Consider the following 18,074-nt stretch of genomic DNA (forward strand, 5'->3'; position numbering starts at 1 on the left):
CAGACAGGAATGTCTCCTAGGTGACAGTAAATTGAGGAACTCATGAATGCATTGATTTTGTTGTTGTTATGGTTATTGAAATTCCTTCATATTTATCAGCTATAACTTCCACGAAAATGTGGCTGTAATTGTCTATTCACATAAAAATAAACCCATTCTTCTTTACGGGGATAACCTCTGCCATTACCTCTCACAAAATTTAAGTCAAATTGCATTATACAGTAAAACCTCATTAAGACATTTCTGCAGGGGACAGGGAAGGAGAATGTCTTGAGCAAGAAAACATACTATTGAATACATAAATAAAAAATATCATATAGAGATATGTAAACATTCGGTAGGCTTTCCCGACAAGCGTGCATTTTACGTTGTGTATGTATGCTTTCAGTGAAAGATTATAGGCTGTCTACCGTTTCTAAAGATGAGACGAGAGTATTAAAAAAAAGTGAGAGGACAAATATGAAAACCTCTTCCACTGGAGTTTATTAAATAACAAGTGTATTAAAAAGGTGTGTAAAACACCAGACAAATATGAAAACATTTGCATTGGTGCCAGAAAAGTATCAATGTATCTTTGCAGATCTCTCTCCCTGAAACAAATGTTAGCTAAAGCCTTATACAGTAATGTCATTGTAACGAACGCCAGTTTACCAGTTTAACGAAATGTTCAAAATAGTGAAATTGTCTTTAGGCCCCTTCGCTTTTCCCTATTTAACGTGTGTTAAAATATTTCATTGTAACGAATTCCGAACTTTCAGTATTATGAATTAAAATGTAACCTTTTTCTTCGAAATATAATTGAAATTCATCCTGTTTTAATCGCCGGGTATTTCGCACAACATGTCTCTGTACAGCTAATACCAGATGGCACACACTATACAACACGCAGGTGAAACTACCTGATTGCAAATCAGGGGAAAGTAAGCAAATGCATCACAATTCTGACGAGTGGGTTGCCTACCCAACAGCACGTGAAGATTATCTTATTCACTTTTGGTGTACCGGTGCTGAACATCATAACAGTAAAGCCTTGTTAATTCAAAGTCGTTGGGACCCGAAAATTAGACTTCGAACTAACCGTCAACTCGTAATTCAGAAATGCCAAACCTTGCCACATCACAAAATATTCTAAGACCCGCTACTGCATGCAATTAACTTTAATTCACAGTTTAAACCTTTCAAAAGTCATGGAAAAAGCTATTTCCAAAATGTATCAAACAAGGTGCATTTACAGTATTCAGATAATGCACTCGGATTACTCACTGACAAACATAACCTCTCGCAACGAAAGCAAAACAAAGCATGATTCAAAGACGAGAAGAAATCTATACTTGTTCATGTGCAAGTGATTTATTTATTGGATTATTGTATTGTGTGCATTTTATATGCCCTGTACTTGCACAGAAAGTGCCCAACACCCTTAAAATGTCCTGGCTTACCAAAATTTCCTATGACGAGGGGATAAAGTCTCTCGCTTCCGTGTGCATTGCAACACAGTAAAATGACCCCAACCCTTGTACCATTTTCTGGCTGGTGCTTCTCTCCTTTAAAATCATAAGCCCGTTTTGGCTCAGTGTTAAAAGAAACAATGCAGTTTCATTGGTATTGTCAATATTGTTCGGCGTGTATGAATTGATTATATGAGCCGCGTTTTTTACCAACTGTCGGCATGGCCTTTGTTCGCGTATTCTGCTTCTCCGCACACTGCCTGGTACATGATATTGTGGCGTTCCTTAAAATGCTGAATTGCGATTTTGCTTGAACCTAGCGAATATGAAGCACACTGTAGACACCGAAGTGAGTGAAAGTGCCGAAAGCTACCCTGCACGTTCTGGGAGACACGCTCTGTCATGACGCGGATAAATGTTGAATTAAAGTTACTGTGTAAAATACTATTTTTTTTAATTGTACAGTAAAGGCAGTTTGAAATTAAATTTGTGTTAAATTCAAATGCAGTGGTTGCTGACTACCTTGAATACTGGTATTTATTTGTGTCTGGGAGTGTTCAGAAGAAAATCACAGACTTTTTCAAAAATTGAAGTCAAGACGATAATGTACCATAATCTATCAGATTCATGGTCCGTATTGATAGTTTGAACACACAAGTATGAAGGATGAGAGTTTTCCACCTAATCAATTTATTTTACAAAGTATCTAAAATTGTATGTATGTTTAGTCATCAGCCCGAAGGCTGGTTGGATCCTCAACAGTTCCGCCATGAGCTATCATAGATGGCCTAGACATCACTGAAGAGGCATACTAGGGAAATGAGGAGTGGGGAAGTTTCCCGTTGCTTTCCTCACCTAGCCAGAAGTTGCTATTACATATCAGTCTGCCAAGCCCACTGAAATGCATGCACCAACCGACCCTATGAGCAATATTTTCACACCATTCATAGCAGGGACTGGCTGCGTAAGGAATGGCATTATTAGCATCGCTCATACCTCAGTCACTTTCATTTTGTCAAAGCCAAGGATAAGACAGAGACAGATCAATGAAAGTAACAAAATTGCTCTAGCCCATACCAGAAGACTTAGTGCACTGTAAACACTAGGTCCCACCACCAAAGGCATGTCTAAAATTGTAATTACATTAAAAGACAGTACCGGTTTCGACCTGTTGCGGTAAATAGGTCATCGTCAGCTCTTGATGAACCTGTTTATTCTTTTGTATAATATTGTATATACTTGTCCATTCTGTAAATTCCATACGCTTAATAATAATAATAGAATAAAACATTACTAAGATTACACATAAATGCTACTATTCTAATAAAATGCTTAATAATAAGATGTGTACATATGGTACAGTTTTTGAAGTTAAAAGGCTTTGATTTCCTAGAGTCCCATGAATGTCACATATTCCAAATATTATATTTGCTATAATGTTAAAAATAGGATACAATTCTTAGAGTCTAAAGAGTCACTGACATCCTGGTGTCAAGTTCAAATATCTTGTGCTGTAATGTCAGCATTATGTCTAACGGTTGTATAAGGTAGATTCAAAAGATGCATTGTTGGGCTCCATATATGCAGGGAACATTGTGTTCAGTAGAATATGAGGTTCTGTACTTGTTTAGGTAACATGCTCATTCTCAGTCTATATCATTGCTGATGAACATGCTAGTTTTTACTAGGCTTCTTCTTGAGGCATAAGTTGCTGTGTATGACGTATTGAAAGCGATGCAAGTAAGTGTGAGTGCTCCCCTCTTCATACTTGCATTCCACTCAGGTAAAGCCAAAAAATTTGAGAAAGAAGAAAAGGAAGGTAGAAATTAGAATAATTGATGGAGAGTGCCTACAAATCGGGTTGTGAACTATTGTGTGTGTGTTACTTAACGTGTGAGCTGGATATGTCCTCGAGCACAGTCGGGAATGTGCTGCACACCGTTGCGTGTACGTCGTGTGGCTATTGTAGCATTAGGATTGAGAGGTAATGGGGAGGGGGAAGCAGCTTGTGGAGGGTGTGGGGTGGAGTGGTGTGTGTCTGTTGAGGGGTGTGTGTGGGTTTGTGTTTGCTGATTCCTTTTAGATATGTATCTTTTAGAATGGGAATGGCTGTGTCGAAAAGAATGTTTAATCTGTGATTTCATTTAAGTTGAAGTTAGGATTAGCGTATTGGTCCGTACTGATGTAGAAATCTCCCATTTTACATAATACTAAATCTGTCAATGAAAACAACAAATACAGCCACTTGGGAGTATACCACATAAAATACAACCATTGTGAAGCCAGCTACATCGGGCGCACCTCCAGATGTTTTTCTATTTGCTACAGCGAACGTATCAATGCCACTAAGTATAATAATTTTTCATCCATGGGGCAATATGTCGAGGATCACAAGCATAAGTTCACTAATGCCGAGAATGACATGGAAATTTTAAATATGAACCCCACAGGCCCATTGCTCAATATAATGGAAGATTTGTACATCAGTATGGACCAATACGCTAATCCTAACTTCAACTTAAATGAAATCACAGATAAAACATTCTTTTCAACACAGCCATTCCCATTCTAAAAGATACATATCTAAAAAGAATCAGCAAACACAAACCCCACTCCACCCCTCCCCCTCCACAAGCTGCTTCCCCCTTCCCACTACCTCTCAATCTTAATGCTACAACAACCAGACGACGTACACGCAACAGTGTGCAGCACGCTCCCGACCATGCTCAAGCACATATCCAGCTTGCACGTAAGCAAAACAAAAAAAAAAAAAAAACACACACACACACACACACACACACACACACACACACACACACACACACACACACACACACACACACACACACACACACACACACACACACACACACACACACACACACACACACACACACACACACACACACACACACACACACACACACACACACACACACACACACACACACACACACACACACACACACACACACACACACACACACACACACACACACACACACACACACACACACACACACACACACACACACACACACACACACACACACACACACACACACACACACACACACACACACACACACACACACACACACACACACACACACACACACACACACACACACACACACACACACACACACACACACACACACACACACACACACACACACACACACACACACACACACACACACACACACACACACACACACACACACACACACACACACACACACACACACACACACACACACACACACACACTCTCTCTCTCTCTCTCACTCTCTCTCTGAATAGTTCACAACCCTTTTTTTTTTTTTTTTTTGCTAGGGGCTTTACGTCGCACCGACACAGATAGGTCTTATGGCGACGATGGGATAGGATAGGCCTAGGAGTTGGAAGGAGTCAGCCGTGGCCTTAAGGTACAGCCCCAGCATTTGCCTGGTGTGAAAATGGGAAACAACGGAAAACCATTTTCAGGGCTGCCGACAGTGGGATTCGAACCTACTATCTCCCGGATGCAAGCTCACAGCCGCGCGCCTCTACGCGCACGGCCAACTCGCCCGGTCACAACCCAATTAGCAGGCATTCTCTATCAGTTATTATAATTCCTACCTTCCTTTTCTTCTTTCTCAGATTTTTTGACTTTACCTGAGTGGAATGCAAGTATGAAGAGGGGAGCAACTCACACTTACTTTCATTGATTTCAATACGTCATACACAGCAACTTATGCCTCAAGAAGAAGTCTAGTAAAAACTAGCATGTTTATCAGCAATGATATAGACTGAGAATGAGCATATTACCTGTTGAACAGGTACAGAACCTATATTCTACTGAACACAACGTTCCCTGCATATTTACGGCCCAACAATGCACTTTTAAAACTACCTTATACAACCGTTGGACATAATGTTGGCATTACAGCATATGATATTTGAACTTGACACCAGGATGTCAGTGACTCTTTAGACTCTAAGAATTGTATCCTATTTTTAACATTATAGCAAATATAATTTTTGGAATATGTGACATTCATGGGAGTCTAGGAAGTCAAAGCCTTTGAAGTTCAAAAACTGTACCATATGTATTGCACCTTTCAACCATGCCGAGCATCGATTTCTCTTTTTAGTCACCCTCTTTTTCTTCCTTTTGTAGCCCTACAATCGAACGTCAATTTTTCTTAAATCATTTTTGGCGATTGGGTATCTACTCTTTCCTCTAATTAGCCACAAGCTGGTGTTCAAGAAAATCCATGGCTAACTCTGAAGAACGTTTCAGGGAATAAGCTATATAAAAAAAAATTTTTTTCAACGTGAGTCCGACTGAGAATCACCTTTCCTATCTTTCAATGTATATGCTCGTCTATTAGATCATTACGTCAAAAATAACCGACTTTAAATTCGATTACCCATCATCAAATATGAAATTATCTTAATGTTATAATCTATAAATAACATTAATAACAAATTAAATTCTTAATTACGAACTTTATTCAAAATAATATAGTAATTCGGGGTTAAGTTAACATCTTTTCCAATCATTCTTTTGTACACATTGGTATTTCATTGTAAAAATCGTCTTGAAGTTATTATATTTATCATAACTTTCGATCCAAAATTATCAATCATTTTTACCATCGTCCAAGGTCTCATCTTCACAGATAAAAAATAATTCCTTTCCTAAAATTCTATGTGGATTGAAATTACTTAATGGAAGTTTTCCTGACCTGACATGAATTACATCCTGTATCTCCTCAATCTCTTATAAAAGAAACTTAAAATTGTATAATTTTTTAAGTTGACATAAATGAAACAATCATTCCAATTGACTAACTTGAAACTAAAGAAATGATATATTAAGAATAAAATAAAATGAAATTGTTTGGGAATAAATCTTAAAGTTATCACATTCTCATGAAATATTAAATCCTAACATGTTGCCAGGTTCTATCAAAATATCAAGCTCTGGCATGGTATCAAGTTTTTACATGATATCAGGTTTTAATATTCAAGAATCCAAGAATGCTTCGTTAGGAAAATTATCTAATCTATTTTTTTTTTTTTTTTCTTGAGTAAATTCATCATTAAATATACGCAGAATAAGAAATGTTTCACCCCTGTAGCTTTCAATGGCTACTTATCATAATATATTAATTTAAAAGAATGTTATTGTTAATCATGATTAGGAAATATACACAGGGCCACTAACACCCATTGAAGAACTAATAGCAATCATCATGTCGTCCATAAAGCAAATAGCTCCGGGCAGAGACATAATACTTGCCGGAGACCTAAACTGCAGACTTGACAACAACAATCATAGAGCAAAAGAGCTCCTGGAAATGATGACTGAGGAAGGTTTCAACCTTGTTAACAATTTCAAAGATAGAACGTACTTTACATATACAGGGAATAGTACTATCTTTTACAAAGGTCAAAACATTAAGCTAATAAATTACTCCGTGTGTTTCACTACAGAACAGGCGATGATAAGGAAACACTGTCCTGTCTCGACGCATTTTAATGTCTCAAGAATAGAGAAGAGAGAAACTATGCTGATGCCAAACCCTCAAGACAGATAAATAAAAATGTACTCAAACAACAAACCAAAGAACGGAAAGAACTTGAAAAGAACATAAAGAATAATGACATAGATGCAGCCGCACTATCCCTGGAGAAGACAATCAAATCAGCACTTGTGTATAAGCGTAAGAGAAGATCGCGAATATGGTTTGATAAAGATTGCTATAAGAAGAGAAAGAGCACTATCAAGGCCATGCATGCGGCAAAGAACAACAAGAGCATTGAGACAATAAGGCAATATATCGTCATCAGGAAGGAATACAAGAAACTGCTGTCGGTAAAACGAAATGAACATATGGAAAAGGAAGCGATAAAAATCGTGAAGGATGCCATCAAGGACCCGTTTTTAGCATTAAAGTCTAGAAAAATGCAAAGCAGTGGAATGATAGAAATGGATACATGGGAAGATCACTTAAGGAATATACTAAATATTGATGAGGACGTCAATACTGAGGCTGCGATAACAGGATCATACCAAGAAGTAACTGACCCGTTCACAAAGGAAGAGGTGTACGAAGCTATTATGTCACTTAAAAATAAGAAGGCCATAGGACCCGATGGCATATACATCGAACACATAAAAGACTCATCAGAAACACTATTACTGGTGATTTCAAACCTAATGAACCTCTGTCTACAAGTATGCAACATCCCAACATCTTGGAGAACCTCGACTATGAAAATGTTGTACAAGGGAAAAGGCGACCAGTCAGACCCTAACTCATATAGAGGAATAGCTATAGAAAAATGCATGCTGAAAATAATGACAAAGCTTCTCACAAAAAGAGTTGCAGACGCAGTAGAACACAAACTCCCAGAGGAACAGTTTGGATTCCTTAAAGGAAGGAGCACCCTCCATGCCATTAACAACCTCATCAATGACATTGAAGAAGCCCTCAGACATCCAAGAGGCAAATTCCATGCAGTATTTGTTGATTATGCAAAAGCTTTCGACACGTTAAGCAGACCACTAATAATCGCAAAGCTGGAAGCAATAATGGGGAAAGACAAGCTCACGACTCTGATAAGTAACATACTGACGACAAATTACATACAAATTGATGACCAAGTCGCGACTTCGAAATTGATCATGCAGACCAACGGAGTACTCCAAGGAGACCCACTAAGCCCCTTGCTGTTTAACATTGCGATGTACGATGTGGTAAAGGTTACTCAGCAAGGAATAGAGGATTTGAAAATATACTTATATGCAGACGATATGGTCATTGGATCAAGTTCCCTACATGATGTGCAAAAAGCTGTAGACAATCTAGACAGGTGGGCAAAAGATAACAAGACGAAAATTAACACAGAGAAAACAGTGATATGACATTTCGGAAAGGTGGCCGAGAGGCCGCAAGTGACACGATATACCTAGGATCTACAGTCCTCAAGACTGTCAATACATTTAAGTATCTAGGATTGACCATGCAAACAACAGCAACAACCTATAGGATTCACATAAAGTCTAGAGCAACGGCGGCCACCAAAGCAATATATGATATTAAAACAATTACCAAGCTTTCACTAGAAACTGCTATGAAACTATTCAATGCGAAAATTGCGCCAATTGCCACATATGGACTGGACATTATATGGAATAAATTGGGTCTGGCTGAGCTGAAGACAATTGAAGCAGTCAAGTCGCGCTTCCTGAAAGCTACACTGGGAATATCAAAATACACAAAATTGCATATGAGCTTGCAAAGGAAACCTTCTTCATCGAGGACCTCCGAATGAAGCGAGGGTTTCCATCCACAGATGCTTGGGAAAAATTAGTGCAGGACAGAGTGGAGAAGAGGGAAGAAATCTGGCTCGATTTCTACTCAACAGAGGCGATGATGAATAGAACATGGACAAAGACCAATCAAGACTTAGGTTCCAGAACGGGTAAAAAAAAAAAAAAGAAGAAAAAAAAGAAATAGTAAATAAGTAAATAAATGCAATGTAAATTTTAATCTTATACCAGTTGTATAGTATCATTTGAAGTAATTCCACATACTGTGTATCAGGTGGCTATATTTGTAAGTAGTACAGGTGATATTATAAGTAGAATTTTGTAAACAATATAAATTTATTAAGGATGAGCTGTGTGTTTAATAGAAAACATTGTTAGCGTAAATTGTATAATATTGTATTATAGGAAAATTTTCTTCTCTTGTTAATTTAATATTTAGTGCTTGACAATAAGGTATTTTAGTGTACCATTTGCCACCGAGGTAGACACCTCATTTGCAAATAAAGAGGTTTTGATTTTGAAGACGTGCGACATTTCGTTAACTCGATGGCGGTCCATGGGTATCACCATAAACTGTGCAACACAGAGTACTTCCATGACCCCGACGAAACCTGTGTTTGCAAGCTGTGCAATGAGCATTGCAGTCGATATCACGTAATCACATGCAAAAACCGGGGATTATCTATTGTGAACTTTTGTAATAGTGAGAAGTGACAGTACATATGAGAAACTTTGTTTATACAATGCACAATTTGTGTGCTGTATCTTTATTAATTATTAATCATGATTAGAGATATTCAAAGTATTCCCTAAGAAATATGTAAAATTCTCCAATTTAGTGTCAATAAGTTTGCAAACAGGTTATATTTAGGTTGTATTGCTTCATAAATTCAATCATATGATTGCAAGTAGTCAAGGAATACCGTAGATGAAATTTCCTAACTCATTAAAAGCAATAAGATAACATTATGAAGACACTAAGATCATATCTGCCATCAATAATCTGTTGTCTCAGCTTAAATCAGTCTAAATATTAAATAACATGTGAAGTTCTCTTTGAAAATGCCAATCATATTCTTAACTATAGGTAATTTGAAATTATTTTTGATGATCATACTCTGTTATTAACGTGTAAGTCCACTAACAAATTGCCATCAACTCTTAGATTATTTCATATTTCACGTCACTACTAGCATCAAATATAACCTTGATCCATAACTGCGTTACATAAATTAACATCAATTAACCTTAGGTAAAATTCTTTCCTCATACGTCGTCATATTTAACATAATCCCTCAACTTAGTATATCCACGAATACATATTATTCATAACATTCACTTTTCTTACCTCATACTTCCATCATATCTCTACTTCGCCGCAAATATAAACATCATTTAATCAATTCAACGCAACGCTCAACTCATGAAATTCCACATCTCAATAAACTTAATGTTTTATGCATCAACTACTACCGTTCCTGTCAATATGCACTTCTTTTGCACTGACATATTTAGCCTATATTTACTTACATTTAGCAATATGTTGACGTTGTTTACGATCTCGATAACCTACAATTCAATATGCATCAATTTCACATTTGAAATACCTCAGATTACATTATTTATGCCATAACTCTTTGAAAGTAAGCTGAAAACTGATAGTATAACACTTCATTGGCAAGTCTAACCTTCCCTACACATGGGCGTGTTTATATGTTTTGGAAGACTACCTAAAACCTTCAATTAAACATCATTATCAATACACTCGCGTTGAAACTACACATTGAAATCACTTCTCGGAGATATATTGACCTATCTCTTATAATAACACAGTCAACAATTTGCTACTAAATAAAATAAATATAATTAATTTTGAATAGAATTCGTGAAACTTAACATATTCTGCCTGTGTTTCTGGACGGGGATAGTTGTTCTTTCGTTCTTCTGCGGGACGATCATCTCTGGATTACAGCTGTGCCATCTCCGAGTTGCGGTCACGGGTCTCGAGTCCTCGGGAAGAGTCTGTTGGATTCACTGCCAATCGTCAACCCCATCTCCAGTCTAGCAGGCCATTACGATGTTCTCATAGACATGCATAAGAAACATATTCAAATACATCGTTAATTTCATAATCTTCCTATTTACAAAAACCTTTATGTATTATCTCTATGTTCTTAAAGGTAGATTGACATCGTAACTTTTACTACTTTAGTTTAAATGATATAAAGGGTGGTTTAAATATCGTCTCGTTATATGATTATATACTTTAAGTTAGCGCTAGTCAATCTTTAATTCAATCCCAATATGCGCTCAGCTATTCTCTTTATCTCCTTATCGATATTCCGCTTAGGATTTTATACATACATGAGAAATATAGTGTTATGACTTTGTATTCTAACTTATTTTCTCAATAATTTTGGAAATCTCTTAAAAACAGCTATTTTTTTCGCAGATGTATCCTCTTGAAAATCTTTGTGTCATAACTCGGTGCAATGTTCGATTGTTCCTACTGTTGGTTTAACAATTTGAAATTAGTGCATTTATCTAAGTCACGGCCATTTGGATTCCGTTTCTATTTTTTTTTTTTTTTACTTCATATTTACGGCCTCTTTGATTCCACTTGTCTATATATCCTAATTCGTTTTTTCTGCCACTTGATTTATGATACTGTATCGTTATTCACGGCAAAATGACAATTTTAACATTTCGTTTCGAAATAATCAGGGCAATGAAATGGTACAGTATATATCTTAATATTCAGCATTGTTTAATTTTAGTAATGTTTTATTCTGTACAGTCGCTATTGAATAAGCAGGTTCATAAACAGCTGACGATGACCTATTTAACAGGTCGAAACTGGTACTGTCTTTTATTGTAATTAGAATTTTAGACAGTTTGTAAAATAAAGTATTGATTAGGTGGAAAACTCTCATCCTTCATAATTGTGAGGAGATAATGTACCGACACAGGGTAAAATTTGACATGCTGAAAACTTCTTGCAAGTCCCTGTACTTTATATAATTACTTCATGTAAATATATGTATTCTAATTTTCCTTTCATTTAATAAATAAAGTATTAAGGTTTTTTTAATGTGTAAATTCATGTTGAAATAACGTAGATTCTTCAGCTGGTTTAGCAATAGGCGAGTTCTTAAGAATTGACTTATTTCAGTATAACAAATTAATTTGAATAATTTGAATTAATTTCTGAGGTCCCCAAAATTTTGTTATACTGGTATTTTACTGCAGTTTGAACAAGTGGGTTATTAAACATTGTTTTCTGGTCACACTCCTTACCATGAATTATTTGGAGGTTAACCTCGGCCATGTGCAAGAGAATTATTTTGACCGCCATCTTGAATGTGACAGCACTTCAATTGACTTGAATAGGAACTCGAAGGTATGAGTTTCAATATACGCACAACTGCTGAAGGATGTGGATGCTTGTCCGTTTCCTAAATTTTAATTTTGTCTTCATTAGTAAGCAATGTCATGACCTTTTCAGTATGAATAACTGGGCTACCACAAGACAAATATGTACCATGCTAGTCAACTTCTCACGATTATGTTCCTTATCTGTAAGTGGGGTATAATATTCACTATCCTTCACTGTTCACAACTAAGTACTTTTTATTTTCCACCTTGTCGATTCATACATACTCTGTTAAAGTGTGATACGGACCATGAAGCTGATTTTATGTAATCCCTCACTGTATTACCCAACGCAGAATTAAGTTTTAACTTCTGAATTGATTGCAAGTTACAAGCACATGAGCTTACTGGGTTATTCAGCAATATCACTGAAAACCATCATGCAAAATCAAACTTCCCTGAGGCTAAGGCTTGCTCTCCGAAGGTGTAATTTACCCTGCAAATTTCGGGAATTCAAGTCATTTTCCCGTTTTCACACAACATTCCCCAACTTGCCTCCTGTGGTGAAGGCTCTACCTGTATTGGAAATCACGTTCCTTTCACAAGGGATCACAAAATATTTTCAGGGCTATGAAAAATTAAGCTGTAATAGCAAAAATTTGTGACTCTGTAAGTTAGGTATTTTACATAGATTTAATATGACGTGAATCGGGACTTCGAATTTATGACATGCTAAGTGAGAAAACATCTTAATAAGAAACACACTAACGAGGTTTCACTCTTATTGGCACTGTTATGATAGGTCTCTGTGTTTGATGAATGCTGCTTTGGAAAGTGTTGTAATTAAAGAGGATGGACTGGGAACCATTTACACCAACCAAATATTGTTGATATCCATGTGTGTGAAATGTTAGAAGAAATACTGTATAATCCCAAGTACCACCTGCTCTTGAATAAAACCTGAACCCTATATTTTAAAGGACAAAATTTACAATGAAAGTTTCACTCAAATTTATTTACAATATTTGCTGCAGAGCAAGAAATTCATTTCACAGTTTATTTTTCACTAATTCAGACAGATTTCAAGTGTCCTTGGAATAATACACAATAAGTTGTTTAAAACACACACAGAAAAAGTTATCAACTACAGAACGATAGTCAACACTTCATTCGTCATCAGAAGTACGAACTTCGGAGCTTCCAGTATCACTTTTGACAGTCACTTTGTTCTCATATGTTGTCGTCTTCGCTGCGTTCCATAGCATTATTTACTGTACTTCTGAAAACTTTTACGGACGAGGTCATCAGTAATATCCTACAATTATGATTACCATTATTGTTTAAAATAAAATCTTTCTTCTTTCTCCAATCTCAAATACAAGATTCATCTATATTATATTTCCCACCAGCAGCACGATTTCTGATAATTTCAGCTTTTCACTTACAGCAAAAGACCGCAAATGCTTTGTTGAATTCGTGTTCACGCGTGGCACTCTAGGAACATGAGACTGTAGACTGACTGCCGCTGAGCGCTTACGGTAAAAGAAAAGAGAATGTGTGTTTCCGTTTGTGGAAGCGCACGCTGAGAAGCTCGGTTGCCAAGTTACAGCGACCATGAGTGTGCCAATGTTTGATTTCACGGTTGTTCCGTACTTACAAATAATTTTACTGAGCTTATAAAGTACAGCCGACTTTTAGGAAAGTGTTACATACATTTACAGTGGAACCTTCATATCTCAAATCACCTCAGGAGCTAAATTTTATTTTGAGGTATCAAAATTCGAGATACAGAGAATACAGTTTATGAGCATGTATAGCACATAATTGAATCATATATATATCTACGGGTTTATACTTAATACATTATTTTTAACAGTATTTAAAAATATACATACAAACTCTATTTTACGACATCACTTTATTTATAACCCTTATTACAGTAACATTTAAGAAGACAGGATACAATTAAGAGATGTAAATTTCATTACAATTAAATTAAAATTAAAAGTGCAATAGTACCACTTTTTGGATACAAATTGAAGTAAAGTGGGTTGCTTTACAGAAGAAACATTACAAGTTACTTGTTTCGACCCATTATCAGAGTCATCATCAGCCAAAAGCACGAGTTCCACAGTGTATCAAATAGTCCATAGAAATTGTAAAAGGGTCGCCAAAACATAGTGGTTTTGGCACTATAAAGATTTCTTTCTTTCTTTCTTTCTTTCTTTCTTTCTTTCTTTCTTTCTTTCTTTCTTTCTTTCTTTCTTTCTTTTCTTTCTTTGTTTCTTTCTTTCTTTCTTTCTTTGTTTCTTTCTTTCTTTCTTTCTTTCTTTCTTTCACACTACAAGACTTAGTGTCCCAATTACAGTGGCAACTACAACAGATAAGCTACAATTAACATGGTGAGACTTATATCTAAACTATATTCTACAATTTTATCTAATCTCCTATAATATTGATATAAAATATGAAAGTATTTTTCTAAAGTCTAAAGAACCTTATCATAATGCGGTGGAACAACACACAACAAAGTCAGATGATAAAATAAATGAAGCAGTACATTACATTGCATAATATTATAGAACTTCGCCTTACAATTTCCCCTATTTTTAGGACTTCATACAATTGCGCGATGAAGTTCAGTTACAAACTCATGCAATGGCAAACTGAAGTCAAGGCCATTATTTTTCTGAATGGCACTGTTGAAGATACTGCAGAGTCTGTTTACCGGCGAGTTATCATGGGCACACGTCCTGGTTTTTTCATTTTAAAATGTTATGTTATTTCTGGAATTGAAGCGAGGTACATGGAAATTTAGGAGAGAAAGTAATTCAGGATTATCAATAGAATAGTTTACAACTTTAAAAAGAAATTTTACTGCATCCTTCCGTCTGCGAATTTCTCAACTCTCCACTCCGAAATTTAAAGGTACCATACTGGGATAGCAGCCAGTTTTTTAATATTGTAAGTATTTTAAAAATCTTTTTTGTAACTTTTCAATCTGATAAACATATGATTGACACCTAGGGCTCCAAACAATGCTGGCATATTCTACTTTTGGTCTTACTATGGTATTGAACAGATAAATGCAAGTTTGTGTGTTTTTAAAGGGTTTTATATTCCTGATAATGAATCCTAAGGTCTTGTACGACTCAGCTACCACTTTCAGTTTGTGCGAATTGAATGTAAGCTCGTGGTCGAATAAAACCCCGAGGTCTTTCATCTCGCAAACCGATCATAAATCATTGTCACCTAGATTGTAAGTGTAGTGGACGGGAATTTTCCTTCTGGTGAACGACATTGATACACATTTTTCTACATTTAAGTACAGTTTATTTTCATTCGCCTACTCCAGTACACTTTTCAAGTCTAGCTGAAGCTGTTCACAGTCGTTTATGTTTTCAATGGCTTTGAACATTTTGAAATTGTCGGCATATAGCAGACAGCTGGAATATTGCACTTGTTCAGGCAAGTCATTGTTGAATGCAAGAAAAACTAAAGGGCCTAAATTTGACCCCTGAATTATTCCTGAATTTGCAGGGTATTCCCGAGAAGAATGTCTCTGGAAAGAAACTGCTTCCTATCACCCAGATAGGAACTGAAAAAATCCAACAGTTGTTTCGAGAAACCGAACAGGTTTAACTTACTTAGTAGAGCATCGTGATTAATTGTATCGAATGCTTTTGTGAAATCTGTAAATACAACGTCCATCTGTCCGCCCGTGTGAACTGCTGTGGACACTCGCTGAGTGAAGTTAACCAAGTTTGTGACTGTGGAACGTCGTGAAAGGAAACCATGTTGTTTGTCTGATATAAGATGTCTTAAATATGTTGTTAGTCGATTACATAACATAAATTCGCAAACTTTTGCTATTGCGGATAAAATAGTAATCGGCTGGTAGTTGTTGATTAGTGTGGGATCCCCTGATTTAAGTATGGGGCATACTCGTGTTAACTTCCAGACGGATGGAAATATAGATGTTTTAATAATCAAATTATAAATAAATAGAAGTGGATGCTTAAGAACTTCTGAACAACCTTTTATCACATACAGTGGTACAGGGTCTGGTCCTGCAGATGCTTTAGGTTTTAGCTTTTTAAGTGCTACTTCAACCTCTTCTAAAGCAAAGTTGTTAATATGCAATGTATCGTTAGTGTAAGATGGAGCGTTAGGTATGCAATATTGTGCCTTATGCGGGGAATATACTGATTGGAAGTAGTCTGCAAAACCTTCTACAATTTCATCTTTAGTATCTAGTACGTTATTTTCATATTTGTAAGTGTCGCAATCCCTACTATTCTTTCTCCTATTTTTAACATATGCCCAGAAAGATGTAGTGTCATTGTTGATACTTTGTTCCACTGTCTCAATGTATCTTCTGTGTGCGGACTTAATTTCAGATTTAATTTGAGCTCTCAGAATTTTATATTGACTATCATAATGTTCCGTAATATGCTTCCGTTTTCTGTAATATTCTTTTTCTTTCAATTTTTGAATGGGTTCATCCATTTTAAATTATTAGACTAATAACTATGTATTTCAATTAGATAAGAGATGCTATGGCTGAATTCTTAAATTAGATGAAACATGTACCAAAGAATGTATAGCATATTTTAACATTGAATGTGTTCTCACTTGTAAAGTGAAGTGTATTGATTGGGTGGACCACTAAACCTAATACTAGTTCTTAATTAAGTTGTATCTGTACGGACCTATATGATGACGTTTGTAAATTGCAACAATTAATTCTCAACCGGGAAACAACAAGAGGCTTCGCCGATTTTTTTTGATCGCTAGACGTTTAAGTTTTTCAGTTCCTGTCATATTAGTTCCAAGCATCACTTGTAACCCCTTCCTTACTTGTTAATGTTTCTCAAAAACCACAAATGCCATATTGCACAGTTAATGTTCCACAAAATTCGAGTTGCAGAGTATTTATTTCCAATATCCTAAAGGGAGGAAATGTTTGCCTCGAGAAATTGAGGAATTCCTGTAACCGAATTTCGAGTAATAGAGAAATAAATACATGTGAAAAATAGGACAAATGGCCGGGAAATTTAAGTTACTTGGATGTACTGAAAATTCGAATAATGGAGGTTCGAGATATCAAGGTTCGGCTGTATATTATAGAACAAATCTTCATTATCAGATGAAATACATAATAGAGAACAATACGGTACACACATGTCTACTTGTTATTTTAAACAAACGCTGTTGGAATACTTGGTTGAATCCAGCGCCAACCCTTAAAACAAAAATACACTAAAAACCTTAACATTACGTAAGACACATGAAGTGTCACGCTGCGAAATGAAAGGCTTTAATAAGACCCAAATCCAATTTTCAGAAGCGATACAGTGGAACTTTGATTCTCCATTTTGGGAGGGACCACAGAAAAAAAATATACAACACGGGAAAACGAAAAATCCGGGAACGAATGAACCATCAACAATTTGGCTAAACATCACAAAAATGAAGGCCTGCAGATTATGAGGTGACGCATGGTCATTGTGACGAATCCCCTCGGGCGTTATTCCGGGCTCTCTAGAGTGGGGCCTCCATCTCACTATTCAATAGCTCCTCAATTAAAGGTAATCATAGAATGTGTGAACCTGAAACCAGCCCTCATATCGAGGTAAAAATGCCTGACCTGGCCGATAATCGGATCCGGGCCCTTCGGGTGAGAGGCAGGCACATTAGACCGCGGGGCCGGCTTCAAACATTAATTACTGGTACATAACTTAAAAATCTCGAAACTTTACATCCAGTTTTACCGGGGAAACTTTGTCAGTTTCGCTCTGAAAACTTCTTTCAGTTCAGCAACTTTGATCCGCCAGAGCCAAACTCTTCAAAAAATCTAATACCTGTAACGGCAAGCCAAACAACAATCGACCATAAGTAGTTTTTAATTCTCTAATCTAATA

General features: G+C 36.4%; 1 protein-coding gene across 3 annotated transcripts in view; it reads left to right on the forward strand.

Annotated features, from left to right (window-relative positions):
* LOC136857127 (transcription elongation regulator 1) overlaps window positions 1-18,074 on the forward strand; it is a 513,780-nt gene that overhangs the window by 289,216 nt on the left and 206,490 nt on the right. The gene's annotated exons all lie outside the window — the stretch shown is intronic.

The sequence above is a fragment of the Anabrus simplex genome, chromosome 1, assembly GCF_040414725.1.
Source record: "Anabrus simplex isolate iqAnaSimp1 chromosome 1, ASM4041472v1, whole genome shotgun sequence".
Lineage (NCBI taxonomy): Eukaryota > Metazoa > Arthropoda > Insecta > Orthoptera > Tettigoniidae > Anabrus > Anabrus simplex.